The following is an 11,000-nucleotide window of genomic DNA, read 5'->3' as shown; positions in this document are numbered from 1 at the left end:
AAGTAACAATTCAAGCACATCAGAAACAAGAAACTTGTCAGATACTTTACGCTGGCAGCTCATGGTTAGGGTGTAATGGGTGCTCAAGGAAGGAAAGGCTATAGTGGAAATAATAAATTCTTTTATCAGAGTTCACCAGGGAGGAGGTCAGTAGTTTAAGAGGGATGAATCCGAAGCATTCTCTGTTTGAAATGTGAGTAGAACAACTTTCAAAATATTTTTTTACAAAGTGAATGGTAATAACCCTTCCAGACCAGAAAAAGTTCTCTGTTGATAAATGTAATGTGATGCACATGAGGAAAATCAATTTTAATTGTAAATACATAGAAACAGGTTCTAAATTAACTAGCGTCTCTCAGGAGTTATCTTGGAATGACTATGAGTTTCTCTGAAAAAGTCAGTTCAATGCTCAGCAGAGGTCAAAGAGGCATATAGAGTATGTTAGCAATAATTAGGAAATATCTAGAGTACAAAGGAAAAAATGTCATTATACTGCTAAAATGGCTCACATTGTGATTGTTCTCGTTTGTGCCATCTCAGACAAAAATTCTGTAGAAATAGAAGGGGCAAAGAGATGGGTGGCAAGTATGACCAGTCAGGTACGGAACAGGTCCTGTGCACAGAAATCAAAAGACTAAGGCTCATTAACTTGGAAAATAAATGAGTGAGGGGTGTATGTATGGTTATATAAAATCATAAATAGTGTGGATGAAGTGACTGCAAACAATCATTCACTGTTTCTTGTAAGGCAGAAATAAGAGGCACCAAATAAACTGATCAGGCCATAGATTTAAACAAACAAAAGGAAGTCCTTTTCCACACACAAAGCATAATCAAATCGTAGAGCTCGTTGCCCAAAGCATAAATGGGTTCAAAAAGCAATTAGACAAATTCATGAAAGAAAAGTACATCAAGGCCTTATTAAACACAGTGAAGTGGATCCAAGCTCCAATCTGGGACTCTTTAAGCTGCAGATTACTGAAAAATGAGGAGGGGAGTTGGCAGGGAATTTTTCTTTCTCTGATTTTCCTCTTTCTTATATTCATTTCCAGGCACCCACTACTAACCATGGACAGAGAGACTGTTCTGCTCCAGCTGGATGTTTGCTCTGAGACTGGAGGATTGCTGTTAGGCTATTAGATTCCCTCTTGTAGAGACTGTACAGAAACCATTTCTGATAGCTTTGCTTCTCCTCGGTTGCTTCCTTTTACCCCTTGTACAGGAGCAGCTGTAGAAGTGGAAAACCTCCTGTATGAGCCAGGACCAAAACACAAAGGTAGTCAGCGGGATGGCTCACTGGTGCTGCGCTCTGCACCTGGTCAGATAAACCAGGAGCCATCATTGCCTTCAGCAGTCACAGGATGTCAAGGTCTGGAGAAAAAATCTCCTAATGGCTGCACTGGGATCAGCGCATGGGTGACAGCCAGGCCAGGAGGTGCCAGGTGGATGCTGATGGAAGAACACTAGGCTCTAGCCCAGCCAGCGCCCCAGGGATCAAACTTCTGTTGCTTGAACAAAGCTGGTGCTCAAAAGAATTATTTGGTTTATCCACTCCCAACTGATAAATAACCACTAATTCACTTTGCAGACCTCTTGAAACAGAGCTCTAACGTCCATGTGGTGGGTCCAGAGAGTGACAAATATGTAGCACTGAGGAAACCTGGAAGCACCATACCACTCTTATCACAGTTAATCTTTGGAGCCACTTAATCATACAGGGCTTTCAGTTACTAAGATCCTTTTTAATTTAGAGTAAGAGTGTGTGGTAATTAGCCTTAACCAGGTCATTGATCTTAGGGAAATATACTCTATAGAACCTACATCCATCTTGCATACTTGCAGGAAGGAAGGGCTGATAAGCTTGACATCTCGGCTCACGGTATTAACAAGGAAGGTTAATACTGACCTTTTCCTAGGGCCCTTTACACCTAGCTGGCCATGGAAATGCAGGGGTATTTCTCCCGTAAGTCTGATTATTCCTTTGAATTCAGTAGTATAATTGCACTAATGTGAGTGGAGGGTTTTCACCTTTACCTCACTGTAAGTACGTAGATGTTCTACATGACGTGCCATCACTTCACAACTATCACCAAGATTTATGGACAGTTTCAATAAGAACTTTGCCCCCTCCCTATGGCAAAACTCCAATCCCAGGTCAACCACTTGCTGCCACAGTAAGAGCTGAGATGTCACACATTGTGCTGTCCAGCTTTCTGTGGGCTGCAAGCATGGAGATGCTGAGAACCCAAGATTAATAGATTCATTTTAAGAGATGTGCCTTGCTTCAGGGATGGAGGGATAGAGGCCCTGAATGGGCACCGTTTCACACTAACATTTTCACAGCCAATTTCTTCAAAATGAGCAATCAAATTAGCCAAGACCATTCAACACCTGACATTTCATCACATGAGCCACCTACTGTGCCCGTGCCTGTTCTTGATATTAGGCTTAAGCCCAAGGTCATACAGCAATTGTCATTCCCTATCACGCACCAGGTACGAAGGCCTGTTCAACATTAACTCTGCAAGGGTTCTCATTGGCCTTAAATGTTCAAATTCCTGCTTGGAAAGTCTCTCTTCTGGCTTTTCAAGAACTTTTTGTTTTTCTTTTTGCAAAGTTGACTCTTCAGGAAACTCTACATGGACTAATATCTCACTTTCCCCTTACAGTCTTTGTGGAAGACAAAGGGGAAGTGGGCTGGACCTCTCTCCTACCCAGATTTCCCACATCATGTTGTTGTTGTTATTGCCAGGTTGTGGGCTCTTTTTTTTCCTTTTCTTTTCTGGGTCTCCTGCCAAACATTTGTCTGCTTTGTCAGTTTTTTTATTTTTTTTTTTTTCTGGGGAAAAAAGCCTGTTTAATCTTAGCAAATGGTTTTTTTCCACTTCAATAGCCTCAAAATTTTCCCTGGAGAGTCGTAAGCCCTTTAAATATATTCAGGTTGCCAGATTTCTTATGTTCTCTCTCCAGGAAGCCAATTTTGCTTCTAAGCTCTTGAGAAAGGGCCAGTCTCATCTTTTCTTTCACTTTGAAGCCCTTGTACACCACCTTCCCTCTTTCCTCTTTTCTTTTCTCAGTCCTCCTTAGGTTTAGCACTTGTCCCTGAGGTAGCATAAAGGCCAGAAACCTTTCCCAGGCTTGTGTTAAGCTCCTTATCCACTCTGGGTCTTTCATCCTGTATCCATCAGCAACTCATTCTGGTGTTTCATGACAATCGTCCCCACGTGCATTGCTGTACACCAGGCTGAAGCGACTAACCACAACTAAACGCTTCAATGGTTGTGTGCCCTGCTCTGATTCAGAAGCTCCACAGGAGATTTTTTTTTTTTTTTTTTTTTTTTCCCCCCCAAATCAGCTCTTTAGGAAACTCAGCACGGTCCATTTTCTCATTTTGTCCACACCAATTTTTTTGAAAGACAAAGAAGATGTTCCCAAGCTCCCTTTTTTCCTATGGAACATCACCCCTGGAACTCTTGCTGGGTGCGGAAATCGCAGATCAAAATAGGTCCCTGGGATCTGGCCAGTTCCATATGACCCAGAACTCTTTTCCAGATATCTTGATTTGCTTCTGTACCACTTGAGCATGATCAGACAGATACAGTGCCTAACAAGTCTCACCGCACAAGTGGAGATGAGCCGGGTTCAATTACAAAAGGAAAGTGGTTCCAGTGTGCAAACTGAAGGCAAGACAGCTTGTAGTGTCTGTAACTGAACCAGCAAATGAGTTGTATAATACGTGACCTCTGGGACAAACACAAGTTCCTTCTTCAGATGTTGGCAGGTTTATAAACAATGCAAAAGGAAAAAAAAAGAAAAAAAACCCCAAAAGCCAGCTGAAATGATCTGTGATGACCTGAGGAGAAGAAAGATTTACACTGCTGACTGACTGGCTTCATGGTGAGATTGGAGCGGTGTAAGTAATGTATCTTCAGACACTGGGGAACAGGCATGGCTACTCAATAAAAAGTGCTGTTTATTTATAATGAACTGTTCTAATGCGAGAAACTCTTCGGTTCTCTTATTTCTGGTGATAAATTATTTGTGGGTTCAGTGAGATTCCTTTTCACTGCCCCCTTTTTAACATATATAAAAATATGCACGCATTAATGTGCTTAAATAGCACCTTTCCAGCTGGGAATTAAAAACATGTTTCATACATTATTCCATAAATATGTCAAGACTGTTATTACCCTCAGACAAGCTTTTGCTAAGGCACTGTCCATCTGGTGTCACTAAGGTGCAGAGGGGATTTAATAAGCCAAGAGTGCATCTGGGAACAGACTATGGGGGTCCTGATTTGTGCTCTAATGAGTGGGTGTTGATTCCAGAGAAACTCAGGGCTGCCCTGTGCCAGGAATTCTGCTCTCATCCACCCAGTGTCCTGGGGATGGGAAATTTTCCCCTGGGCTCATCAGAAAATGGAATTTCCATCTTGTGGGGAAGGACAAGATTTCTCTGGTTGCTTTAATCGTGAACCAGGACAACAAGTTAAAACATTTTTTTTCCGTGAACCACAGTATTCTGAAAATATTTCCATTCAGTCTTATCAGAACATTCAGCCATGATATGGCTTGCAAATCCATTCAAATAATAATTCCAGTGCACTCATGTAGAGAAAAACATGAGACCTTTTGCACTTAAAATCTCAAGCCACAGCTTGGTTAACCTGTAGCTCTGCAGCATAACCTTGGGCCTGAACGCTGAAAAAGCAGCTTACGAAAGAAAAGGTTCCAGGTGTAATTACAGCAAGAGCCCGGCTACTGAGAAACATAGAGCAAAACACAAATAGGATTAGCTTCCATGAAATCTTGACGAGGCCTGTGTAGTTTATACGGAAATCTTTGGCTTGCCGGCATCGTTCTTGCTTTCTGGGCTCCACTCCTGTTATCTCAGAGCAGGAGAAGGCCACTGTTGTTCTCCTGCCAGACCCGGTAGCCTTTAGTCAGATTTAAGAGAAAGTGGCTGTGGGAAATGAAGATTAACATTCTAGGGACAAGTGAGATTATCTTGTTGAAGGTCATTATAGTTTCCATAAATCGAATATATATGTCTATGTATACACACACTAATGTCCAGCAGATCTATAGCACAAGGTATAAATGGAGAGCCTGGGGAATATTTAATCACAAGGACTTATCATATAGGTTTGGGTGAGACAATGTTCTGTGCAAGTGGCAACGCGGAGAAGAGGACTGGCTGGGAACTGCTAATGGAAATGCAAGGAAGTGTGTGGGACAGACCCAGTGTGTGCATCCATGTGTGCGTGTGTGTGTGTGCCTTTAGGTTCTCTCTAATGGAAGAACACAAATGAATTAACCAGTAATTAAAAATTCCTCACCTTATTTATAAAAAAATGTTTTTTCCATGGGTAATCATATTATGTGACTGAAGCTCTGAGTCCAAATGTTCCCTTTATTGATGTATTTGCTCCCAGAATGCAATTTCTGTAGCCTAATTTTTTGATAGCCCATTTTTTGATTGCTGTATTTGGGACAGGATTATTGTTCTGAGTTGTGGGTGGCCAAATTAATCGCTTGTGTATGTTAAGACACAGCGTGCAGATCAAGTCTTCCTGTTACTTCACCTATTCACAGAATCACAGAATCTCAAGGGTTGGAAGGGACCTCGGGAGATCATCTAGTCCAACCCCCCTGCTAAAGCAGGCTCTCCTAGAGCATTCTACACAGGACTTCATGCAGGCGGGCTTTGAATATCTCCAGAGAAGGAGACTCCACAACCTCCCTGGGCAGCCTGTTCCAGTGCTCTGTCACCCTTAGAGTAAAGAAGTTTTTCCTCATATTCAACTGAAACCTCTTATGTTTCAGTTTGCACCCATTGCCCCTAGTCCTGTCGCTGGACACCACTGCAAACAGACTGCTTCCATCCTCGTGACTTCCGCCCTTAAGATATTTGTATGTGTTGATAAGGACCCCTCTCAGTCTTCTCTTCTTCAGGCTGAACAAGCCCAACTCTCCACCGCTCTCCCCTCATCTACCCAGCCGGTCATGCCATCATAGAAGGCTATCAGATTGGTCAGACATGATTTCCCCTTGGTGAATCCGTGCTGGGTACTCCTGATGATCTTTTTTTCATCCACTTGCTTGGAGAGGACACTCAGAATGAGTTGTTCCATCACCTTTCCAGGGACAGAGGTGAGACTAACCGTCCTGTAGTTCCCTGGGTCCTCCTTCTTGCCCTTTTTGAAGACTGGAGTGACATTGGCTATCTTCCAGTCCTCAGGCACCTCTCCTGTTCTCCCCGACCTTTCATAGATGATGGAGAGTGGCTCAGCAATGTCATCTGCCAGTTCCTTCAGCACTCGCGGGTGCATTCCATCGGGGCCCATGGACTTGTGGGTGTCCAGCTTCCTTAAAAGATCCCTAACCTGACCCACATCGACAGAGGGAAGGTCATCCTTTCTCCAAGCTTGCTCGCTTACCTGCCAGGACTGGGGAGCCTGAGGGCCAGCCTCGACAGTGAAGACTGAAGCAAAGAAGGCATTCAGTAGCTCCACCTTCTCTGTATCTTCTGTCACCAGGGCACCCATTTCATTCAGCAGCGGTCCCACATTACCCCTGGTCTATTGCCACAGGGACACAAACACCAGGTACACAACAGCAATTATCATTAAAGATGGACCAGAGCAAGGGTCTTCAGAGGTGGAGCTTGGCATGGGACAATTCACATGGTCTGGCTGAGCAATGACTCTGCTCCAGTACCACAGCTTGCATCCAAACAGCTCCAAAACACTCAGGACTTAAAAGGAAATAAGCAGTTTCCCTGAGGCAATTCTGCTTTGGTGCCCAACCTCCAGCAATGCAACCACAACACTTCCCTGAATGTCACTGTTAGCACAGAGAGTCAATGGCAAAGTAAGGGCACCTACCAGGAACGGAAAATACATGTCTGTCTTCTGTAACGCTAATGAACCATATGTCTGATTTAAATGGCAAAACCAGTGTTCTGGTGAAATCTGCTGCTAGCCTTCAAAATATATAAGATGACACAAGCTGCAGGTTTAGCACAGGACTCAAGTTTCTGGGTTCTGAAAATATCTCAAACCACTTTCATTTTGATCTGGTGAGTATTGCATCTGCGGATGGCTGCATAAGTCTGTTTAGCAGCTTGGAGACAAGTATTGCGTGTGCTGCATGCATTCAGTCCCCTCATTATGTAGCAGCTCCAGCAAACCCCCACTGACTGTGCTTCTCTAATTTGTTTTTCAAGGAGTAGGTTGCCAGTCACCTTGCATCTCTCTGTGATCTGCTACGGATCTGCCTGGCCATGCATCTGCCTTTGGAGAAACCATCCCTCCAGCCAGGGCAGGACCTACCTGGGCTGGAGGGGGAGAAGGTGAGCAAGCAGCAGGATATCTAAGGAGCCCAAGATAGGGAATTCGCTGAAGGACTTGCTTGCTATGGGTTAGTGAGGCCATGAGCTCTGTGCCCTGTGCAATGTCATCAGAAACCAATCATTTCATGGCAGAAAAGTGGCTTGTTTCTGTTCCCTAGACCCAGTTCTGGCTCTGTAGTTTCTCTTCAAGCCTTCTCGCTCCTTAGTGCGGTTATTAAAGAAAGTGAGAACAGGGTTGATGCCAGTGAGGTTGCATGAAGTTTTGTACCAGTACTTACCATATGAAAGATCATAGGTAATCATCTGAGTCATGCTACACTGATCTTATCACAGTGAAGAAAAGATACCTCTTCCTTTCCTTCTTCTGTCATATTCTGTTAAAAAAAAAATAAAAGCCTGACGTACGGCAAATAATTCAGACTCATTTATTACAATGTCAAGAAAAGGAGCGGATCCTCAGAGGTGGCAAAGTGACAACAATTGTGTTTTACATACCTTCCACGAGACCAGCAGACTGTCCTAGGGACTCATTTCCAGGCAGGCTCCCATCAGGATCCAGGGGTAGGCAGAAATTCTGAAAGTCAGGTGGCAATCCTGGAAGGACAAAGGAGAGATGGGTTCCAAACTGGATCATCTCCTGACTTCACTAGCTCAGCCCCAGGCACTGTGAGCTCCTCATGCTGGCAAGGATGATGTTGTAAAAGAAGTAGAGGATGACACAGAGGAATGCAATAACACAAACATGTAGAGGCATCACTTGTGACTGGGGCTCTTTGGTTTTGGCATTATATCACTACAAACTGAGATATATTTCCTCCCCAGGAGGCAATATGATCTAAATAAGACAGGAAAGGAGTAATAGGAAGTATTATTCTTCCAGTGTTACAGATAGGCAGCTGAGGCAAGCAGCTAACTCACATTTCTTTAGTAAGTCTGCAATAGAAATTGGTCTTAAATCTGCACTTTCTGGGGCTGATTGCAACACTTAAGCCACAAAATCAGCTTCTTTCCCTGTAGACCAGCTTTCTTCCCTGTACAAGTGCTCAACCAGTGTTTAGCTGTTCTGCAAAACAGGCCTGGCCAACTCACAGGACCAGCCTTTCTCATGAGGCTCTCAGTGCTGCTCACTCGGAAATATTTTCAGCAAGTTGGAGAGTCAGGGAGGGCCCTTGAGAAAATGGGCACTTAATTCCTCAGGTTTCATCCTCCACCTCACCTAAACAGTGAGTTTCCACATGAACTGCACAAGTCAGCCACACTTCATTTAATGATGACATTTAATATGAGTCACACATGGCAGTAGCTCCATGCCAGTGTTTCCTACCCTCCATCTACTGGAGGTGGCTTAGTCAGACATGCTCATACCCCCTCTCTCCATGCCAAGGAGTGGATTTGTCCTCATTCTTTCTGTCCATCTTCCTTGTCACACTTTTTTTTTTCCATCTTCCAAATTCCCTTTTAGACAAGAAAAGCAGTGTAAGGGCAGGGAATATTTTACCTTCTTGTTGCAATGAGACTGAGGTTGTCTTCTGAGCCCAGTGCCTGATAGATCTGAGCTATCTCCTGCAGTCCAAGCAAAGTTAAAACAGCATCACCCAGCATCATACCTGCTGACCATTTTTTGGAACAGTGAATGTAAGTGGTCTTTTGGGCAGACTCAAATTCATACAGCTATTACTTACTCTTGTCTTTCTTGTCTCTCTCATTTGCAAACCATGTTTGGAGGACACGGAAAGAGGCATGAAGCAAAACATTAGACATATCCCACCTGTAAACTTGGGGTTTTTTTATGCTTGCCAACCATACCTTTGAGCATGTTAATGCAGTGGAAAGGATATCTAGTGAGAAATCTTACTGATAGTGAATCTCAGCAAGTACCAGTAAAGACCTAGCTGTCTGGACATCTCTCTGAATCCTATCAGAGCAATCTGAAGTTCTAGCATCTGTGAAAGTGTGCTGGAAAGCTCACAAGCAGCAGTGCATGAATAAGTGATTTGTTTGTTTGTTTGTTTGCTTGTAGTTCTGGAAGATCAGAAAAGAGGTTGATTTCAGGGTAATCCAAAGTACATGTTTGAAAAAAAATTCTCAACAAGCAAAAGGTAATCTTGAAATTGCAGTGGTTCAATAGAAAGATTTTTGGTGAACTAAACCCAAAGTTTCTTTCAGCTTTTGGGTTTTTTTTGTATATATCCCAATATAATTGTGCCTTTTTTTTTTCTCCAGAATGTTCCCTTTCTTGAGCTAAAACAACTGATTGAATTGATGTACATTCATGAAATGTCTGGACTAAAATGTCTGGACTAAATTGACAAAATTGTATTTACTTTTTAAGAAACAAAGCAAATCAAAACACCTTTCATTCAAGAAATTCAGCCCCATCAGAGAAAACTTTCTGATGCCATTTCAGTTTTACCATTTTATTCAGATTGCCATTAAATAACTAAAGTGAATGACTTGCTAAAACTGGCTCCCGTTTAGTTTTGGACATAAATAACTTCCTTGACTTTGTCTTTATTTTACCTGAACACCGCTGACAGCATTACAAAACAGGCAGCATACCATCTTCCTTATTTCACGGAATTTTAAAAGAATTTGAACCAGCGCCTTAAAGCAGAACAAAGCAATTAACAGGGCAACGTCAAAGACAAATTGTTAATAGGACCTGACCACTTAAGATCTCTTAATTCTGTGTCTGGCTGCTAAGTATTGGTAAATCTAATCAGGGCTGGCAATAAATAAAATGTTTGCGACATCAACAGTTCTGGCTGAACACTCAACATGGAAAAAGCAAGGGTCTTTATAATCAATGTGGAGACATTGGTATCCTGGGGGCATGGGAGGCTTGCACAAGCATCCAGAAATTCAGCTCTTTATTCAGATCCTTGGCTAATATTTTCAGCACTTTTGAGTTTGCAGATCTGGGCTGAAAATCACATATTATAACATGCACTTTGCTATTATCAGGGCGGGATACTGACTGTAGAGGTCTAAGTGGTGAACACCATGGAAACACCTTTGCCTCGGCGTTTCTACACTCTGCATGCAGAATGGGAGTGGGAGGAGCAGCAGAAATCAACACATATATTTTAAGTTATCCATACTCTCCTCCACCCCCGTTTTTGAATCAGAAAAGATTCTTGCTTCTGAAATTAAAGGATTGGGGGGGAAAAAAAGATCAAGGAGATTCTAAGTTTATCCTTTCCAAGCCATTGAATCTTGGTGTACTGCTGGGTCAAATACTGCTGCAGGGTCAGCACAGGCCAAAAAAAGTCTTGATCAGCAAAACTTAAAGAAAGAAGCCTACTGGAAGCAGAGCCTCCTCATCATCACAAAGAGTTCAGAGCTCTCATTCTTTACTCACAATATGCAGGCGGTTTGATGGCATCAATAGAATTTGTCCTGCTTTGCCTATTGATGCAGTTGAGATTGCAACTCAGCCCAAGTATACCCAATTTCTTAACACCAACACTTGACTGGGTTCCTCTTTGGAGCATCCATGAGCAGAGGAAAAGCGGAACCACATGCTAAGCATGCTGCAGTGAGAAAGATCTAAAAGATGTCTATGTGACAGGAGGTGAGACCCCTATGGGTAACTTCAGAGCTGTTCAGGAGGAGCTCTGCTAAGCAGAGAAAAGGATGGGACCATC

This window comes from Egretta garzetta, unplaced genomic scaffold (genome assembly GCF_000687185.1).
Source record: "Egretta garzetta isolate BGI_Z169 unplaced genomic scaffold, ASM68718v1 scaffold322, whole genome shotgun sequence".
Classification (NCBI taxonomy): domain Eukaryota; kingdom Metazoa; phylum Chordata; class Aves; order Pelecaniformes; family Ardeidae; genus Egretta; species Egretta garzetta.
The sequence above is the reverse complement of the archived record's forward strand: the minus strand, read 5'-3'. Positions refer to the sequence as shown.